The sequence below is a fragment of the Hyperolius riggenbachi genome, chromosome 4 (assembly GCF_040937935.1).
Source record: "Hyperolius riggenbachi isolate aHypRig1 chromosome 4, aHypRig1.pri, whole genome shotgun sequence".
In the NCBI taxonomy this organism is placed as follows: Eukaryota; Metazoa; Chordata; class Amphibia; order Anura; family Hyperoliidae; genus Hyperolius; species Hyperolius riggenbachi.
The window spans coordinates 114602146-114620453 of record NC_090649.1 but is presented as its reverse complement, the minus strand read 5'-3'; the positions used below and the strand labels follow the sequence as shown (position 1 = coordinate 114620453).

Below are 18308 nucleotides of genomic sequence, written 5' to 3'. Positions count from 1 at the left end.
TTAGCGAACCCTGAATTCCAATGCACCCCAGTGTCTACCTGGGCCCCCCAAATGGTCTACATTCTGTTGGGGGGCGAAATGTCAATGTGGGGTTATGATGTGTTAAATCATACCACCCTGAGTCAAAGACCCCTGGAATTCTTGGCCTTTTTAATTCACAATTGGCTGAGATTACCTCAATTACCATACCCCCTTAATGAGTTGTTGTCAGCAGCTCAATCAGCTGTTCCATCTACTCTTTCATCCATAAAGCAGCCATCCAAAGCCTCTAAGTCTAAACGTAAAAGATCTAGGAAGGCTTCCCAGCGGAAAGATCCGTTGCCCATAGCAAACACAAATCAAGAGGTTATTTCTGTCAAGTCTGAAATGGGCAAAACCATGCAGTATGATAATGATGTTTATAATGCATCTGCTGATCAGTTTCCAGGTTTTTTGCCCCAATCCAAAGCTTATGTGGATCCTGCTATAGGTAGGATCGCACACTACATTAAAGCAGTTAAAAAATCTGTTCTTGTTCCTGAACTCCAACCCTATGGAGATTATTTGGATACTGGCCTGTTTGAACCCCCATTTGCTTCCTGGGATGTTGGGGCCTTGCTGGAGGAATTTGATTTTGATTGGAAAGCCTTTTGCGATTTTTACATCGCAAAAAGCGAAGATGTCTTGAATGCTTGTCTTGACTCTATGTACCTTCTGATTGATTCCGATGAATGTGACAAGGATGATGTGGATCTGGTGATCTATGTATGGCAAACGATTTTGGATGAGTTGCACACACACCAACCAATTGATTCCAATAAAGAGACATTGTTGTCGGATGATTGTTCCTGCCTTTCTGGGGTAAAGCATGTGAGTCTTGACTTTGTGCAATCTGAAATGAATGAGTGTGCCGCTGTAGTTGATTCCTGTGCGAATCCTGAAGGATTCGCTCCTGACAGTGTGCAGTTTGAATCTGTGCGATCTGATGCCTGTTTCTCGGATGTTCCTGCAGACTGTGATCGGCATGAGTCTGCCGGTTTCCTCAAGGATGTGTGGGATCCTTTGTCATTTAGAAACAGATCTTTGAGATCTTCCGTCTGTGACCCTGCTATGGGGAAAAGTTCTCGACTATGCAGCGTCAAAAGTAAATTTAATATGCCTAATAAAGTTTGTCCTGTTGATGTCACTATTTCTTCTGCAGATGAGTCTCTGTCTCACCCTGTTCACACCTGTAAGGGCCCGTTGCCTGGGGACAGTTGCTCCAGCGTTTCGGTCCTAGATGCCTTGCAGTCTGCTCCGCAGATTGCGGAGGTTTGCGCTATAGAAGCGTCAGTTTCACAACCTAAAGTGAATTTTGATTTGCAGGTTTTGCGTTCTGATTCCTCGGATTCGACATTGTTAGCCGAATCTAAGAGTGAGACAGCGCTTCGGTTTTGCGAATCTGATGCTGAACCCTCTTTGCCTTATTCAGAGACGCTTTCTCTGAACCTGCCCTGTACCATGAATAACAATATGGTGTCCAATCACACTGACATTTGTGAGTCCCTTTCTTGCTCTGAGGGAAGTTTTGACTCTCCACCCTGTACTCTGGATGAGTCAACATTGCCTTGTACAATATCTCCTGCCCTGCCCCTAGAGGCTCGTCTAGGTATTGCTGCTATTTTTACTTGTTTTTCTGCAGTTTTGGAGTTACAAGCTAGTTTGACTGCCACACAGAATTCTGGGTACAGTGAGAATGAAGTTAGGGAGTCAGTGTGTGTTCCAGTAAATATACCTGTACATTCCCCTCATGATGATGAGATCCAGTCTCAGGTTATGGTGGAACCATTCCTGGGACATCTGCCCTGTCCACAAAATAAAGTTCCAGTTTTGCCCTGTAACATGGATAGTTCAGAATCCTTCCTAGAACACTTGAAAAATTATGTTCCTGAGGTCTTGTTTGATGTTCTGGAGGTCTCCGAGTTCCTCCCAAAGGGTGCAGAACTTGTAGGAGATGTCTCCTGTCCCCCAAGTCCTTCTGAGGTGTTGCCCTCTTCCGTAGGCATTGCTGCCTTGCTGGCTACCTTTTCAGCTCTGGTGGAGCTTCAGTCATGTGTAGTCAATGATGATATTGCAGTCACAGAAATTTCCGAATTTGAATCAGAGTCTTCTTTTGAAAGTCCAGTGCTTGAGACCATTGCTCGTGATGATTCTCTGCCCAGTCCTGGTTTTGGTTTCCTCGTGCCGGATTCTGAGGTTGGCAGTTCCCCGACATGTCCTGAGGTTTCTCCTGTGCTGGTGTACCCCAGTGTGCTCTGTGACCCAGAAAGCCCAAGTGTGCCTCGGTTACCAGCGTACTCAGATGCTTCCTCGGTGGAGACATGCTCTGATTTAGCCTGCCTGCTTGCATGCCCAGAAGTGGTCCCTGAAAGTCTTGATCTTGATGGGTGTCCTCGTAATTCTGAATCCGGAATTGTCATTGGTTCCATGGGGGTTCTTGGTAATTCTCCATGTGAGCCTGGTGATTGTTCTGCCCTCTTGGGATCTCTGTGGAGCTTCAAAAGGTTCTGGGAGATTCCGGGAGAAATTTTGCTTGGTCCCCTGGATAAGATCAACGGTGGCTTTTGTGTTGTAAGGGACACTTCGAACAGGTATTGTGGCAGGTTTGGTATTTTCGCACGCTCCTTGGAAGGTGGTGGGTATTGTCTGGAGGGTGTCGATGGCTTCTTCTCTGGCGTTCACAGTCCTGATGGGTGTTATACTGAGACTGGTAGTACTGATGGGCATGTTTCGGTGGCTTCTGTTTCCGATGAGGTCGGTTTCGGGTGGACTGACTCTGGAATTGGACCTTGTCGGGCTGCCCCGACCTTCATAAGTCTTCAGTTTGAGTCTGTTGCTAATAGCAGTTTTGAGGGTCGTCTGGAATTCGACCCTGGAGGGGGGGGGGGGGGTACTGTGATGATTTGCTCAGCTGCCTGTGCAGGCAGGCAGCCCTTTGACCATTGTGTAGGTTTGCATGCTGCAGGACTCTGGAAAGAAGAGTTTCTGTCAGTTTTGCAGCTTGTGCTTGCAGAGGAATTTGCATACGTTGTCATGCAAATTGCCTGGCCACATTCATTGGAGGCGTGTACTATAAGTACTATGTCTTTCCCACAATGCTTCGCTGGTCATTTCCTTTCCATGGTCTGTTCCTGATGGACACTGCTGGAGTGTCAGCCATTGCTATCTAGTATAGTTAATTCCTGGGGGTTGCTTTAGGCTCCCCTTCTAGCCTAGTCAGGTTGTATTATCTGTATTGCCTGTTCTGTCTTGTCTTGCATGTTGCCATTGTCCTGCTCCAATGGTGGTCGACAGGAAATGGTTCTGATCTCTGTTCTTGGAGTATAGCTGGTGCAGCGGTTGCTACCAGCTATCTCTTCTGTTCTGTCTCCTGGGATCGCGCTAGCTACTTTTTGCTAGTGCTGGGGATCCTTCTGTTCTGTCTTCTGGGATCGCGCTAGCTACTTTTCGCTAGCGCTGGGGATCCTTCTGTTCTGCTACTCTGTACCTGGATCACGCTAGCCACTTTTCGCTAGTGCTGTGGATCCTATCTCTCGTTTGTCCCCGTTTTCGTGTGTCTGTCTTGTCCGCTACGCTTGCTGCAGGCTCGGTGAGGTAACCGTTAAGCAAGCGCTCGCGTCCTCTGTTTCATGTTTGTCTGTTAATGGTTAGTTAGGCGTGCTTGTTTCTATTGTGCTTATCACGTGGAGATCGCGCATAACCGCGTGCACTGTTGCGAATGAGTGCGGTGTTCGCGGTTAGCTAGCGTTTGTTATTTTCCGTATCTCCTTATTGTATTTGCTGTGCCTTTGCTACCCTCGTATTCTATTCTGATCTGCCTTGTGTCACGTCTGGCGATCGCACCTCTCGCGATCGTGTTCCTATTTCGTATCTGCTGTTGTGTGTGCGCGGTCGCGGGGTGGCGACTGGATTGGCGCACACACATACAACCTATCCCTTTGCTCAATCTCATTCGCAATCGCCTCTCTTGCGATTGCGTTTTGCGCTTCGTACAATTCCTGTCTGGCACTTGTGGAGGTACAGAGGATTGGTTCCTCTGCACTCCCCAGCGCCATCTGCCGACAGGAATTTCCCTCTACAGGTGCGTAGCACCTTTTGCTGGGTGCCTGCAAATATACGCTTGTGGAGGATTTCCGCCGTGTCAGCGCACGCGTTGTGCGCTGATCACGGAGAAAGTTCCACAATCGTTACAATAACTTTCTCAAGACTTTTATTACCAAAATTATAATAAATAGTGTGAAATCAAGATTACCCACAAAACCGTAATGAATTGAAAAAATAATGCTTAATTTCACAAAACCAAAATTACTCATCACGATCAACACTACTGACCTGCATTGATGCACCGTTTTTATGAATTAACATTTACTGACATGTGTTGAGGTAATTACTGCACAAGTCAATAATTTATCTCACTGCTGAGAAATTTCACCATGGTCTTTATTCATTACTAGTTACTTAGCCCGTTTAAAAACGGGCTAGGTCTGTCACTATACCGCCACGTACATAACGCCTGCCGTGCGCACGTGCCCGCCCCCCGTGAGGCCCGCCGCACGCGCCCCCGTGACGCCCGCCGCGTGCACACTCGCCCGCCCCTTCCGGTCCCGTCCTCCAGCTCTCGGCACCGTTGGCAGTGTCTCTGCGTCTTGTCCCTGCGCATGCACAGTGCTAAAAAGCACTGACACAGGGACAAAAACAGACACAGAGACACTTGAAAATTATATATAGAGATAAAGACATCCCATCAAAAAGATTTATACAGTGATGCTGGACAGCCTCCCTGCTCACTGTACACTTTTTTGGCAGTTGGACGGAGCAACTGCCAATCACTAAGTGCTTTTAAAAATAAAGAAAACCCTAAGAAACCCCCTATGAGAAGATGGGCTAGGCCAAAATCTATCGGTAATGTCAGATTTCTACTACTTACTTTAAGTGACAGCAACATAGGAAGAAAGTAATTTATGGCTCATTTAACTCTGGAAGAAACATACTTCTTATTTGTATATGTTATCATGTATTTTAAATGTTAAGATTTTCGCAACAGAGGTCCTTTAAAGTGTACTTGAGATAAAGTAAGTATAAGGTTTTATACTTACCTGGGGCTTCCTCCAGCCCCCTGGAGTCCATCTGCTCAGTAAATTCCCTGATTCACCCAGTTGTGCTCAACTGTGCAGGCTTAGCCACATGTGCATCCCAGCTACTGGCTGGAAGCATTTTGCACATGCGCAATTTGACTATAACTTGCTTGTGCAGAACAATCATCACCATTGTTCTGCACAAGCAAGTTATAGTCAAATTGCGCATGTGCAAAATGCATGGTAAGGGAGCCCACTGCAGAAAAATGGAGGGGATTGAGCAGATATACTACAGGAGGCTGTAGGAAGTCCCAGGTAAGTATAAATCAATAGTATACTAGTGGACCTAAGCCCATTTAAATACGGGCTAGGTCTGTCACTGCGCATGCACCTGTCGAGCACGCACATTTCTGCCGCGCGCGCATACATGACGCGCTCGCCCACCCGCACACGCCCGCCGCCACATCCGCCCCTTCGCCCGTCATCGCTCGCCACGTGTCACTCTCCCTCAATATCTCTGCGTCCCTGTACATGCGCAGAGCGCATGTGGGACACATACAGGGACATGGGACACAGAGACAGTAGGGTTTTATTATAGAGGATGCTTATTTTATCTTAGGTTTCCCTTAAGAATCTAACTTTCATTGATATTTTTTGTCACCTCAGGCTTGATTTAAGTGTAAAGTTTAGATTTACTAAGATGTTCCAATTCATTAGTAGTGCCATTAGTTTTTGGTTCTGCTGCATTTTCTATATTATTAGGTGGTTTTATCATAAGACGTTCAGATACAGAACGTGCTTTAGTGGAGTTCTTTTTTTTTTAAATTAATTTGTAGGACAGAAATAAAATATCCAATTGTTATTGCCTGGCAGACTGTTATGGAAAAAGGGAAAGTTCATTTCCTCTTACTTAGCCTTACGTCTATGCTACCGTAGGATACTAGAATGTGTGTCCATCTTTAATTCTGATCTGCCATTCTTCATCTTGTAATATTGATTTAGCTGCCTATCTTTTGGTATCGATCAGTGCTGTGCACAAATGATGCTCATTTTTACGAAGCTGTGGTTATTATGTAGTTACTCATTTTAAATATTACACTTCTTCCCAAATTATAGGGTTACTAAACTCCATCTCTGAGTGTATGGGTAATTTAAAATTTTCTCGATAAAATGTTGGTTTTAAGCTGTCACAGGAACTTAGGCAGTAGATAGGCGCATGCTATTTACTCAAGATCAATTTTCCTGTGAAAATTACTATTTCTCTTCCATTCATTGATCATCACAACTTGCATTTTCACAATTAGTATAATATTCATTAGAAGAGGAGCCAAGATTGGGATCTTGTCGATGCATTTAATACAATGTAGATGAGGCAAATGTATTGAGAATGATTCAGCAGCACAGGGGCGTAGCTGCAGACCATGAGGGCCACCTACAAAAGATTCATGCCCCCCCCCCTCCCCCCCAATTTCACCCTGCTCCCAGTATTAAACATCTTAACCCCCTCCCCAGTAACCCCTTAGCAGCCTGTTGCTATCAGTCCCTGCATCTTCGGCTTCTGCATCAGACTATTGTGGTGAACAGTGTCAAAAGCATTCAAAGTCCAGGAATACTACATGTATTCCTTTGCAACATTTACATTTTCATTCACCGATTTATAAAATTTGAGTATGTTAGTCCTCTATCTTGTGAATTATGTGATACATATACAATTTTGTATAGCCTCCCCTTGGTTACCTTTAAAGGGGAACTGAAGAGAGAGGTATATGGAGGCTGTCATGTTTATTTCCTTTTAGACAATACCAGTTGCCTGGCAGCCCTGCTGATCCTCTGCCTCTAATACTATTAGCCATAGCCCCTGAACAAGCATGCAGCAGACCAGGTGTTTCAGTGGTTCAGCCTTATAAGTCTGATCTGACAAGACTAGCTGCATGCTTGTTTCTGGTTTTAATCAGATACTACTGTAGAGAAATAGACCAGCAGGGCTGCCAGGCAACTGGTATTGATTAAAAGGAAATAAACATGACAGCCTCCATATACCTCTCTCTTCAGTTCCCCTTTAAACATTTATTATAATGGCTGTCAAGCTTACAGGTCTGCCTGTAAGCTTTGTGGCAGATTTTTGCTTAGGCATTAGGAAGGGGAGTGGTTAAGATTATGCATCGGCAGGGAGAGTAGTTTGGGTTAGGTATCGGCAGGGTTGGTGGTTGGGGTTAGACATCGCAGGGGGGAGTGTTCTGTTTGAGAGTAGGGTTAGGTTAAGCTGTAGTAAAATATCAGTAACCTATATTACCACTTTAAAACAGTATAAGTACAGTGGGGCTGCAGCACACAACAGGAAAACAGTGACAGGGGCTCTTGGTTACGCTTTAACGCGCTCAAGCTCACCAACTGCACCAAAGTGTCCCCAATCTGGTGAGTCCTACTCTACCATGCAAAATGCCAGTTTTTATAAGCAGTCTAGTGGGAACTAAACCAAAAACCCAAAAGTCAACTAGATGGAAAAAAAGGAAATTAAAAACACCTCACCCTTCACTAGCTATGAAACAAACTCTCTGAACATGTGCAATGCACTGATTTATATACTTAACTGTGCTAGAGGTGGACGTGGTCATGCAGGCTCACAGGGGAAAGTTATAAATAAATTACCAAGGGGTAAGCAGCACAAACCAAATTTTTTTATGCAATTCTATGCAAAGCATGCTTAAGCGCGTTAAAGTGTAACCAAGAGCCCCTGTCACTGTTTTCCTGTTGTGTGCTGCAGCCCCTCTGTAAGTATATATTTCTTATGGAGGTTGGGGACCTCCTGTGCTGCGTGCATGCTTTGCATAGAATTGCATAAAAAAATTTGGTTTGTGCTGCTTACCCCTTGGTAATTTATTTATAACTTTCCCCTGTGAGCCTGCATGACCACGCCCACCTCTAGCACGGTTAAGTATATAAATGAGTGCATTGCACATGTTCAGAGAGTTTGTTTGGTAGCTAGTGAAGGGTGAGGTGTTTATAATTTCCTTTTTTTCCATCTAGTTGACTTTTGCGTTTTTGGTTTAGTTCCCACTAGACTGGTTATAAAAACTGGCATTTTGCATGGTAGAGTAGGACTCACCAGATTGGGGACACTTTGGAGCAGTTGGTGAGCTTAAGCGCGTTAAAGCGTAACCAAGAGAGCCCCTGTCACTGTTTTTCTGTTGTGTGCTGCAGCCCCTCTGTACTTATATATTTCTTATGGAGTCTGGTGACCTCCAGCGCTGCATGCATGCTTTGCATAGAATTGCATAAAAAAAATTGGTTTGTGCTGCTTACCCCTTGGTAATTCACTTTAAAACAGTAGATTAGTAAATGTTACCGATATTCTACTATCAGCTATATCCGGGACACCCAAATTTCCTTGCACCTTTATTTCGAAATTGGAAAGGATACATCAAGAATATAACATACCCTAATTATTTGTTCTACATTTATGGTATTTAAGAAATACCAACATTGAAAATAATGGGTACCTCCAAGGCATCTTTTGCTGCTATGAGTGCATATGGGCACATACTTACCCGTTTTCACCTATCTCTGGAATCCACTGATAAATGTTCAGCCCCCCTCCATAGAGATTAATTAGGGATGTGTAATTTGCTGTGTCAGAGTTGCATTGCCAGTTTTCTAAGATGTGGAGTTCTGTGTGGTCATATGGCCATAAATGCATGAAAATTGTATCACATTATAATAAGTGATGCTGGCATGAGCAGGATTAGTAGACCATTCTATGTATTTTTAATGTTCAGCCTCAATTTAGGTTTCAAACAAGGAAACAGTGCTACTTTTACTATACTCTTAATAGCGATCAATGGTCCTTCAATAAATCCCTCATTATTACACATCTTTCTAAAGTGCAGGTTATTGAACCCATTGTGTCAAACAGAACAAAGGTTTTTAATCCACTAAATGTGATGGTCAAGCATTGTTGATGGTGCCTGTGAGAAGCACCTGCAGCAGCCAACACTCAATAGCCAACACTAAAGGTAGCCATACACTGGTCGATTTGCCATTAGATCGACCAGCTGACAGATCCCTATTTGATCGAACCTGATCAGATAGGGATCGTATGGCTGCCTTTACTGCAAACAGATTGTGAATCGATTTCAGCCTGAAACCGATCACAATCTGTGGAGCCGCCGCTGCCGCCTGTCCCCCCCCCCCCCCCCCCCGTGCATACATTACCTGACGCTGGCTCCCGGGCATCTTCTCCGCATCTTCTCCACGCTGCACCCGCTCCATCCCGGCGCTTCCTGTGTCACTCCGTGACCAGAAAATTCAAATAGAGCGCCCTCTATTTGAACTTCCTGGTCACTGCAGTGACAGGAAGCGCCAGGATGGAGCGGGTGCAGCGCAGAGAAGATGCGGAGAAGACGCCCGGGAGCCAGGGTCAGGTAATGTATACCTGATCGGATCGGCCGCTGCTAGCGACGCGCTCCCTACCCGTGGGCGATCGAGGGTAATTTCCCGCACGGCGCGATCGACGAACCGATCCGATTTCGGGAGGAAATCGGATCGGCGGGTGCGTTTAGCGCAAACGATTGGCAGCAGATTCGATCCCAGGATCGAATCTGCTGTCGAAACGGCCGCGAATCGGGCCAGTGTATGGCCACCTTTAGTGTTTTTGACAAGACAGAAAGTGCCATACAATCTCAAATAAACAGAAAATGGATGAATTTCTTAATCAATGTCTAGTGTTTCTTGTGTGTATCAATTGGATCAATCTCCACAGAGATCACTAGCATGTGTTCTAACAGACTATTACACAAATCAATTCTCCATATGGCCTAAAACCATCAGTCAGTTACTTCCAGCAATTTATCCATGGCTGTATTATATTCAATAATTGTTAACCCTTTGTATACTTACTTCCTCTGCATGAAGGATTTAATTGTAATCGTTTTTAACAAATCTTTTTTAAATGGGTAATGAAATCACATACAAACTCAACTATATTATTGCACAGCACTCTCATGTTCTACAACACTGTACAGAAAACACCAAATAATGTCCTTCTCTAAATTTCCTCTGAGGAACCCAACATCTAATCCCTACTAAACATTTCTACAATAATCTAAGGCGAGATTTGGGGTTAAAACAATTAGCTTTGCCAATATGCCAAACGTGGAAACTTGTGGAGAACATACACATTACATGCAAATGGTATCCTGGCCAGGAATATGACAAGGGAGTCTAGAACTGCATGATTCCTTTCTTGATACTGCCTTGATTGTCTAAGCATCAGGCAAGTGCCAAGCAGTAGTGGTATACACAAAGCATGGGTCCTCATACTGTCCTGTACACCAGGAGCTGTGCTCAATATGCATTAGGTTTTTTTTCTTTTTTACCAAAAAAAGTAAAACAAATAAACATTATAGAGAATGTTTGGGGAAATGGTTTCAAAAAGATCTATGCCTTTTTTAAATATCTTACTTCAGCAGGCTCGCCAACTATGTTGTATGGGACTGGTGGTTGCCTGGTAACCATTTACTAGGAACCATTTTCACATAGGATTCCTCTAAGTAACATTTATCTCAAAGAAAACAAATAATCTTGATGTAGTGAAAGGAAGCAAACTTTTCCTTTCCTCAGCCTTTGTCAACAAACATTTATTTTACAAGTAAGTCAACAATGGCAGTTTAAATTCTACCTTCTGTCTTATTCTGACCTGTGATCAATCAAAGAGACAGGGTCTTTTTTAAGCAAAGGCAAACTAAGGCAGAAGCCTGTTGGATAGCAAGATGTGTACTTTTAGCAAGTAATTGACTGTAAAGACTCTCTTTGTGAATAAAGGTCTTAGCTATCAGGAAAGATGCAGTATAAACATAAAATGGGGCTGAAGTCCTCTAAGTTTTAAGGTGGGGGCATCCCTAAATTGGAGTAACTATTGTAATACATCCCACAGATGGTTGATCAGGATGTGTGTAATTTTGAGGGCAAATATGTAATTCATCAAAGCAAGTCACCTGCTTTCATTGTATACTTTAGTTAACAATCCCATGCCAATGTTCTTGGAAATGGCTCACACCAATATCTCCTTCTTGATTGAAGAGCTCCATGCACCCACTGCACACATCACAAACCTGCCACCAGCCTATACCCCCTGACCTGCTACTGGGCACCAGAAGTGGGGAAGAGCCCCTTGCCTAAGGGAGGCTTTGCCACCCCTCTCTTCCAGAGCCCCCCGCACCCCATAGGGCCACAACTCTGTAGTAATACTTCTTCCAGAATAAATGAAGCCACAAAATTATGATTGAACACAAAATTACAACATGACATTGTGAATGATGACAAAATGAATTACATATTTTCTGAAAATTACGATTTACGATTTTGTGTTGTAATTGCAAATTATGATGTGAGATCACTAATCAAGACTCATTTGGCAACAAAAAAATCAAATCCCAAAGCATCCTTAAACATGAGCATTCTTCTACCCAATACAGTGACACCAGTAATAAGAACCATTCTATAACCAGACACACAGCCAGCCTCCAAGGTACCATCAGGAGCAGCATCAACTGAGTTCCCAACCAATACCTGGAGAAATTGATGGGGAATTGCCCAAAAGTGCAGGCAGAGGAACAGAGTAAACATACTAAATGTAACTCTCCAAGCGTGTTTCTTCCAATCATAACCTCCCACATCATTATTATTATTATTTATTGGATTTCTATGGCACCAACATATTCTGCAGTGTTTGGCAATACATAAGGTTACAGACAATGATAATTGGGGTATGGACAACATAATACAGGCAATAACCAATAAGCAGGCCTGACAGGAGGGTGTTGCAGTAGTGCAGGTGGGAGGTGATGAAGGCATGGATGAAAAATTTGACAGGGTCCTGGGTCCGGTAGGATGTTGGGTAAATAGAAATTGCAGGCCTTAGTAATGGTTTGGATGTGGGGTTGAAAGAGAGGGCAAGGTCCACAGTGACACCCAGGCAGCAAGCCTGTGCTTTCAGGTGGATGATTGCACCTTTGACAGTGACATAGATGACCATGGGGGGATTCCATGTGGTGGGAAAATAAGAGTACTTTTTTATTCAGGCTTATCCTCAGGAACCTGGTTAACATCCAAAGAGGATGCCTTCTATATGGTGGTGGTAGAGAGGTCCATGGTGAAGCTCAGGAGGGAGATGCGTTTGTTGATGTAGGTGATGTAAAATGAAAACATCAAAGGGCCAAGCACAGAGCCTTGGGGGACCCCAATCGAGAGGATGGTGGAGGTTAAGGAGGAACAATGAACGGAGGTTTGAACTCCTGCATGCATTGTTATACAGACATGATATTTGGTCTATACTACAAATCTAGGTCAGTGCATCCTGCTGTGCTGTAATCACAGAAATGTTAAGCCCTGCTCTTGAGTGATATATGCATTTTCTCACAAATGTATTAAATTGCTAGATAATAGGTAACACCACCGTTTAAATAGGGAGTATAACTTAACCCTATTTGTAAACTGTGTAGGATTAATCTACCGAGTTCCAATATGCATAGATTACACATAAGTCACTGGTTTCTGCTCTTTACAGCTTATTACTTTCAGAAACCTCTATAGATATTTCAGCTGTGAAAATGATTTGAAATTGAAACTGGTATGCAAGTTATGTTGAAAGCTAAGTATACAATAAATATGTATATAATATAGTTACGTAAGCACCGTTTAAAATACCTTCAGCATTTGTAAAGTGTACCCCAAGTTGATATGTGACATGATGAGATAAACATGTGTATGTACACTATAAAACATATGAATAACTAGGCTGTTTTACTTGCTTTAGTTTGCTGCCTGAAAGAGTTCATTTCTAGGCATGGAAGTGACAGCTTCTGTCTTGTCAGAACTTTGTCGGGAATATAGTAAACATCACTGATAAGCAAATTACAGCCATACAAGTTTTCCTGGCAGAATACAGCTTCTGAGAGCAAGGAGAGATAAAATGCATGAACTATTGACCTTTTTCTAACTCTGGGACACATAATAGGCTGCCACTGATCAGAGACCATAAAACATTGAACCTACTTTGTAAATGTTTAAATATAAAAGAAAATCATGGGATATTTAAAAAAGTCATTTTTCGTAGTAGGAGGATTAATATAATTATATATCTCAAAAGTTTATTTTCACCTAAGGTTCACTTTAAATACATTTGTAGGCCAATGAAAATGTACATTTAAATTTATTTTCTAAAGTGCTGCTGTCTGTAATATCTTTGATCTAATGATGTCACTATTTGTCAAGTTGTTTTTATCTCTTATACTCCTCAGAAAGTTCCATGACATGATGAATGATTGACATTTATAAATTATCTGGTTGCCAATATATTGTCTTTCATACTGATGTGAGTCACCTTCCTCTAACAGCGCTGAAGATATAAATACACCTTTGTTTTGCTATACTGTGTAAAATGAATTCAGCTGAATGTTTTGGATAAGAATGAATATTGTTCTGTAGTGAATGCATGGATGACTCCGGGATGGCCTGTTCCACTGGCCGCACAAATGACATCAGATATGAGAAAGTGCTGCAGACATCTGCCCATCACTTACTGGGCTCATCCTATTTCTAGCACACTATTTATACTCTTATGTTAAATAGATTTGCTAAGGGTGATAGAGGGGAAGAGAAATTTGTTCAGCGGTTTCTTGGTATAAATCTAAAATAGTTTACATGACAAGGAAGTGAGATGCATTCTTAAATGTAGATTATGGAGGAGGTGTAGGGACCATAGGCTTTGAGTCTAATATAGTGGTTACTTAAAGGAGTACTGTAGGGGGTAGGAGGAAAAAGAGTTAAACTTACCTGGGGCTTCTAATGGTCCCCCGCAGACGTCCTGTGCCCGCGCAGCCACTCACTGATGTTTTGGCTCCCTCCTCCGGTTCACGTCCAGAATTTGCAACTTTAAAGTTGGAAAACCACTGCGCCTGCAGGGCCGTGCCCTCGCTCCCGCAGATGTCACCAGGATTGTATTGCGCAGGCCCAATACGGTCTGCACCTGCGCAGTATGCTTTTGGTGACATCAGCGGGAGTGAGGACACGTCCGCGCAGGCGCAATGGTTTTCTGACTTTAAAGTCAATGGAGGAGGGTCCACTTCTGGAAGCATTAGTGAGTGGCTGCGGGGGCACAGGACGTCTGCGGGGGACCATTAGAAGCCCCGGGTAAGTTCAACTCTTTTTCCCCCTATCCCCCGACAGTACTCCTTTAAAGGATACCAGAAAAGATGATTTAATTCCCTTCCTTTGTCAGCTAAATGCCCCCCCCCAGCAACCTCTTCCGCGTCGCCGGAATCAAGCATCAGTGCGCAAGTGCTGACCCGGCTGCACACATCCTACAGTGCGTGGCCAAGAGCGCTATGCACATGACTTAATCGTGATGTTATATGCATGTGCAGAGTGCTCCCGGGTGCGGTCAGTCGGTCACGCACTGTAGGACACGCGCAGCTAGACCAGAGCCTGTGCACTGATGCTTGACTCATTTAGGGGGCATTTAGCTGGCACAGGAGGGGAACGGAGGAGAACAGGGGGAGTGGTGGGCATCACGACAGCGCACAGTACATGCCTGTTCCCCCATTTTTCATCATCTTTTCAGTTCTGGTATCCTTTAAGGAGGACATACATTTATAAATGGCTGCCAGATTCAACCATCAGATGTATCTTTGTCAGATCAAATTTGATCTGAAAGTGATCTATTACAGCCACAGGCATAGATTTTTAATAGATTTCAGCATAATATCTATTTAAAAAAATCTAACCGCAAGTATTGCACTGTTTGATACAGTGCAACGCTATGTGCAATCATTATGCCACTCCTCCTGGCCCACCGCCAATTTATCGATATCTTCTATCCAGAGCGATTGACTGATTTGGTTAATTTCAGCCAAAAAATGATCGGACGATCAATAGAGCCAGCCAACAAACTTTCTAGCAGATTTGATTAGAGTGATTGAATTGGCTGAATATCAATGGGACAAATCAATAAGTGTTAGACCACCTTTAGTGGTTGAATACATTTGCTTCAGTTTGGTTTAAGGGCTGCTTGAGATTTAAAGGAAGAGAAAGAGGATATGCCATAATTTACATCTCTTTGAGAAGAGACAGTAGAGAGTACTTCTATATAGTAAACAGAGGAGCCAAAAGAGTAAAATTAACTAAAATTGTTAAAAAATTGCTTGGAAGGCAGCGGTGGAAACTGTCAGTTTCAAAATGACATACATATATTAGATACTCCACAAAGTGTTGCAACACATTTCACAGGTATAATCCCGCTTCTTCATGCAATAAAAAAGGAGAGTACACAGTGAACGGTATGCACCAGGCTGGACCATTTCATTGGCTCAGACAGAGGACCAATGGGGGGCCTTCGGCAGGAGCTTTAAAGATGCTTTGCCGAAGCTCTAAAAGACAGTAATTAGTTTGACACATACACTGATATTACATTACCATCGGAAGACTTGCAGCGAGAGGCGGCAGGTGATTAGCGGTGGTATGTACATTACCGGGGGTGCCCTGCGCAGCTACGTGGGGGGCTTTGGTGATGTGCAGCGGCCAAACAAGGAGCTCTGGGGGGTCTCCTTATTAAAAGAGACCCACAGATGCAGCGGCGACAACATGCATTAGCTGGTTTAGACCTGCTCTTTGAAGGTCTAAGCTAACGCTCATGTCTGCCGGGAAGCATCGTTTCCTGGAGGCATGAAAAGAACAATTAATAGGATAAGTAAGGCGACACTTCCCTCGCCTAAATTAAAAACTTAGGTTCAGCAATACGATATGGCAATCATTGTTAAGCTCCAGGTATGTGCATGGCCTAATGTTGTGTTTGCAATTGGCAAGGCTGTCTTTACTAGGAAGTCACCCACAGTATGACTTGTATGATAGTGAAAACATTTTACCATTTAGCTCCTCGTTCTCGATTTTTTCACATTACCAAATAAAGGTCCATTTCACCTTAACCCATAAACACGACTAGGAACTTGGCTTCTTCAAAGATATTCTTAGTAATCAATAATAAAATAATGGTTTTGTTCATTTTTTTGGTCTTTGCTTGGATATATTTATGGGTGTCGCTACAGCCATAGCAGCCAGGCTCAGACTAGTGTTGGGCGAACAGTGTTCGCCACTGTTCGGGTTCTGCAGAACATCACCCTGTTCGGGTGATGTTCGGGTTCGGCCGAACACCTGATGGTGTTCGGCCAAACTGTTCGGCCATATGGCCGAACTAAGAGCGCATGGCCGAACGTTACCCGAACGTTCGGCTAGCGCTGTGATTGGCCGAACGGGTCACGTGTAGTGTTGGGCGAACATCTAGATGTTCGGGTTCGGGCCGAACATGGCCGAACTCCGAACATAATGGAAGTCAATGGGGACCCGAACTTTCGTGCTTTGTAAAGCCTCCTTATATGCTACATACCCCAAATTTACAGGGTATGTGCACCTTGGGAGTGGGTACAAGAGGAAAAAAAATTTAGCAAAAAGAGCTTATAGTTTTTGAGAAAATCGATTTTAAAGTTTCAAAGGGAAAACTGTCTTTTAAATGCGGGAAATGTCTGTTTTCTTTGCACAGGTAACATGCTTTTTGTCGGCATGCAGTCATAAATGTAATACATATAAGAGGTTCCAGGAAAAGGGATCGGTAACGCTAACCCAGCAGCAGCACACGTGATGGAACAGGAGGAGGGTGGCGCAGGAGGAGAAGGCCACGCTTTGAGACACAACAACCCAGGCCTTGCATGAGGACAAGAAGCGTGCGGATAGCAATTTGCATTTTGTCGCCATGCAGTCATAAATGTAATACAGATGAGAGGTTCAATAAACAGGGACCGGAAACGCTAACCCATCACAGATGTTCATTGTTCATGTTACTTGGTTGGGGTCCGGGAGTGTTGCGTAGTCGTTTCCAATCCAGGATTGATTCATTTTAATTTGAGTCAGACGGTCTGCATTTTCTGTGGAGAGGCGGATACGCCGCCGATCTGTGACGATGCCTCCGGCAGCACTGAAACAGCGTTCCGACATAACGCTGGCTGCCGGGCAAGCCAGCACCTCTATTGCGTACATTGCCAGTTTGTGCCAGGTGTCTAGCTTCGATACCCAATAGTTGAAGGGTGCAGATGGATTGTTCAACACAGCTACGCCATCTGACATGTAGTCCTTGACCATCTTTTCCAGGCGATCGGTGTTGGAGGTGGATCTGCACGCTTGCTGTTCTGTGTGCTGCTGCATGGGTGTCAGAAAATTTTCCCACTCCAAGGACACTGCCGATACCATTCCCTTTTGGGCACTAGCTGCGGCTTGTGTTGTTTGCTGCCCTCCTGGTCGTCCTGGGTTTGCGGAAGTCAGTCTGTCGGCGTACAACTGGCTAGAGGAGGGGGAGGATGTCAATCTCCTCTCTAAAGTCTCCACAAGGGCCTGCTGGTATTCTTCCATTTTGACCTGTCTGGCTCTTTCTTCAAGCAGTTTTAGAACATTGTGTTTGTACCGTGGATCCAGAAGGGTATAAACCCAGTAATTGGTGTTGTCCAGAATGCGCACAATGCGTGGGTCGCGTTCAATGCAGTCCTAGGCCGAAGAGGTCATAGCCTAGGGTCAAAAAACCTGTTTATTTGGGCAATTTCAATGGTGGCGAGTCTGACGTACATAAATCGCAGCAATGGTGGTTAGCAACGTCTGAATCTCACGAAATGTCTCATGCAGGTAGAAGACATATTGTTAGACTTGGGCTCCAAAGATGGGTTCCCTAAATCTCTGCAAACCAGAGTTACAGGGCTCCAAATTTGGTAAAATCCCCCATAGGCTTTCATTGGGCCTCCTATTTACAGTTCCAAAATCTCACATCTTTTCAAAGGGCAATTACTCAGCAGTGGCAAATTTTCTAGCATTGTAGGGACCCTTAGGGGGAACATGACTGGTGAGTTTCGGGCCCCTAGGCCGAAGAGGTCATAGCCTAGGGTCACAAAAACCTGTTTATTTGGGCTATTTCAATGGTAGTGATGGTGGCGTACATAAATCTCAGCCATGGCCGTTAGCAACGTCTGAATCTCACGAAATGTCTCATGCAGGCAGAAGACATATTGTTAGACTTGGATTCCAAAGATGGGGTCCCTACATCTCTGCAAACCAGAGTTACAGGGGTCCAAAATTGGTAAAATCCCCCATAGGCTTTCATTGGGCCTCCGATTTACCGTTCCA

The 18308-nt window shown here is 44.0% G+C and overlaps 1 long non-coding RNA gene across 1 annotated transcript in view; it reads left to right on the top strand.

Annotated features, from left to right (window-relative positions):
- Positions 1 to 4837: 4837 nt before the first annotated feature.
- Positions 4838 to 18308, top strand: part of LOC137570471 (uncharacterized) — a 32908-nt gene continuing 19437 nt past the window's right edge. The window contains exon 1 of the long non-coding RNA XR_011031060.1: positions 4838 to 4920. This is a non-coding gene — a long non-coding RNA (uncharacterized lncRNA). The remainder of the gene's footprint in view (positions 4921 to 18308) is intronic.